At 38.8% G+C, this 3,529-nt stretch overlaps 1 long non-coding RNA gene across 1 annotated transcript in view; it reads left to right on the top strand.

Annotated features, from left to right (window-relative positions):
• LOC108497718 overlaps positions 1-3,529 on the top strand; it is a 119,731-nt gene that overhangs the window by 52,626 nt on the left and 63,576 nt on the right. The gene's annotated exons all lie outside the window — the stretch shown is intronic.

Below are 3,529 nucleotides of genomic sequence, written 5' to 3'. Positions count from 1 at the left end.
TCCTGTCAGGGAGTTGCAGAGAGCAAGAAGGTCCCCCCTGAGCCCCCTTTTCTCCAGGTTGAGCCCCCCCAGCTCCCTCAGCTGCTCCTGCTGCTCCAGCCCCTTCCCAGCTCCGTTCCCTTCCCCGGACATGCCCCAACACTTGAATGCCTTTCTTGTCGTCAGGGCCCCAAAACTGACCCCAGGATTTGGGGTGGGACCTCACCAGTGCCCAGTACAGAGGCCCAACCACTGCCCTGGTCCTCCTGCCCCCACTATTCCCAACCCAAACTAGGTGCCATTGGCCTTCTTGCCCACCTGGGCCCTCACAAACATAAGGAGCAGAGATCCTCCTGCACCAGAGTTCATTTCTTCTTAAACCAGAGACGTTAAGGGCCAGATATTATCACTTTTCTCCTTTTGCACCATCCAGGTGGTACCCAAGTGCTGTAGGTTATATAAACTGGCTCCCAGGAGTGGCAGTTCCTGGGAAGTGTTTCCTGTGCCTGCAATACCTGCCCCTGTGAGTGCAGTGAGAGCCACCCAGAGCCCCAGGAGAGTTTGCTCGGGGTCTTACTGCTCCTGTCCATTGTTACCTGCTCTCATTTGTATTGGTGAAGAGGTGCAGACTCGTACCTGAATAAGAGAGAGATTCTAAAAGGCTGCTTTCACCTTGAAAAGTAAGAGAGGACAAGTTATGGTTGGAAATGAGGGAGGAAATGACAAGAAAACGAATTAATCCTCACTATCATATGCAGTTTTCATGATGTTTATACCTTTATAAGCCTAGATTTGTCTCCAAGATGTGCAAAGAGTGCATGCAAAAAGACTGATGAATAAAGTTTATTGAATGGTGTATATAAGAAAAGGAAATCTTCGTGCATTTTCTTTTTTCTTTTTTTTTACTGGGTCTGCCCTTGATTTTAGCGTATGTAGAACTTTCTGCTGTGACCTGTGCTTTAAAATTATAACATCCTTGTAATATTAGAGCATAAACAAAAAGGATATTCTCCTACCCTTATGTAATTTTAGAATTATCAGGTTTATTTCTGACCAGGAATCTTTTTTTTTTTTCCTTTTTCTTGTCTTTATTTTTTTTTCCCTGCTTTGCCTTTAGTTTTGTTTGTTGTTTTCGTTCCTGAGAGGAGAAAAATACTGCATCTTTAAATTAGGAGTAGCTGAATAATGAATCTTGGGCAGTGAAAAGGCTAATGTGCTGTGGAAGAGAAGGAGTTTAATCTAATTTAGTTGGAGGGTGTCTGTCTGTGGTGTTGTTTTCTGGACTGTGGGAATAGAGGAGGGAAGCTGCCCCAGTGAATGGTTCCTCCTGAGCCAGAATCAGTGGGGAGTCCCTTAGATGCCACTGATCCGAAGCCAGGCCATGAAAAGGGGATTAAAGAAATGTTCTGATTTGCAATTCACACTAATGCACCCCGTCGAACCTTTGGTAATATTTCAAACCACATTTCAAGGGAAGTGCCCTTAAAATAGCCAGCTAAATTGTATTAGAGCAATACTATACAACCCACTCATCCATTTATGATTTGTTTTTGTTTTTAATTCTTTTAACTGTTGGTGGTGGTGGCTTTCTAAGGCAATTAAAACTTTTGTGCATTGTGAATATTCGCACTTGCATGGGAATATTTCTCAATGTGCCTGTCCTATTAGGCAGGCATGTTTACTTAAATTTTGGAGGAAAACTGCTACAAAGATACTGGGACTAGGGAAAAATAAGCCCATTTGGTTTAAAAAGGAATCATTTCTCGGCATGCCGTTTAATTTTATTAATATCTAGTGGAAATTCAGTAAGAAAGACAGGCTTATAAAATTGCTAAAATAGTTATCAGCTTTCTTTCTGTGTGTGTGATCTTTTTATTTTACAGTTGTTATCTTCTGCCTGGCTAACACTTTCTTTTTTAATATATATGTTAGAATTTGTTACTGGAATGAAATGGGTAGCAGATGTAAGGAGTTTAAAAGTATCTGAATAAATGCATACAAATACAGATGAGGGTAGGGTTATTGAATGGAAATAACATTAAACTGCTCTCTATTTTTTTGTGTAATAAACAGCTGGCCAGAAATATTAAACCTGAATAACAGTTAAAGCTACAGACTTCTTAAACACAGGATTGCCAACATCAGCTCACGTTCTGTCATAACACACTATTGTTAATCATAAGTAATTTAGACTATTGAACTAAAAATCTTTAATGTACTAATTAACTCTTCAACTCCCCAGGCTGATCATTTCATTTCTCTTTCCTGCTGAAGTGTCAGAACATTTTATCTCAAATGGGTTATTTGGGTCTTCTTTAATCCCATTTCAGAAAACCTTGCCCGGCACTGTAATTTCCATTGACTCTAACATGGGTAGAATAGATGCAACTTTGATTTTCACCCTTCCCCATATCAAAGTATTTTATTACACTGGCACTGTAATAGATTATACAGCATTAAACTTTGCCACTGCAGGGATGAGGGGTGGTGGTGTGTCTTTTTTCTTGGCTTGTTTATGGTTTGCTTTACCTACAAAATATGTAGTCATGGTTTGAATTATCACATGCTTTATTAAATATTCGGGTTTTTTAATCTTTTCCTTACGGGACAGAAGAAGAGCTGGACTTTAAGATACAGATTATTCCTCTGCACATTTTTGGGAGGTGGGGAGATGGATAGCTTGAGGGAGAAATGCATCCTTCCTGTGAGTTGGCACATTATTTGAAATCATGTTTAATTATAAAGTTTCATTAAAAATCTTTTGCTTAAAATTTTAGAAGCCTAATAAGATTTCCATTAATTTAAACATATCACTATTCCCACAACGGCCCAAATGCTTTCTTTTTCCTCTTTCATCCATGGTTAAATATGTAAATAAAATGTCTAAAGTCATTCTTCAAAGAAGACAAAAGAAAAAAGAGCTGAGGGAAAAGACAGCCATAAAATTCCTCCCAATTCTCCATAACATTTGCCAGAGGGGGGCCAACTCCTAGCCAGGGCCTAGCAGCAGGGGTGCCTGGCTGCTCCATAGAATCACACATCTCAAATCCCACACACAGGAGAAAAAAAATAAAATAAAATATCTTTTCAGCTGGAGCCATCAAAAGGCTCTTTTCATTTATTAGTTACAGAGGTATCTTCCAGTTGCTGATTTCTCAGCGCTCTCATTTTTCTATAATAATGTTCTATTTGTTACTTTCACTGACTCAGGCTCAGTTGAATGGCTGATACTCCGAGATAGCTCTTTAAAAATATAGAAAGTAAAATAAATGATCTAAAGAGGGATGCACTGGCTAAAATAATGGCTAGAAAAACAAGGCTGATTTAAATTGGCACATGAAAGATCAATTAAGAGAGACACAACTACAAAGGTTGGAGGTTTCCCCCTGCTTTTTTTTTTTTTCTCACTTTCATTTATGTTTCTTTTTGCCTCTTAGGAGAAAAAGGTTGTTATCTATTTCATGTATTTTTTTCTAGATTACTTTAATAGCAATGGTGATAGAATATGCTTTACAAAAATACTTGTTGAAAAAAAGAAATAAAAACAAGC

The sequence above is a fragment of the Lepidothrix coronata genome, unplaced genomic scaffold, assembly GCF_001604755.1.
Source record: "Lepidothrix coronata isolate B3197 unplaced genomic scaffold, Lepidothrix_coronata-1.0 Scaffold51, whole genome shotgun sequence".
In the NCBI taxonomy this organism is placed as follows: domain Eukaryota; kingdom Metazoa; phylum Chordata; class Aves; order Passeriformes; family Pipridae; genus Lepidothrix; species Lepidothrix coronata.
The sequence above is the reverse complement of the archived record's forward strand: the minus strand, read 5'-3'. Positions and strand labels throughout refer to the sequence as shown.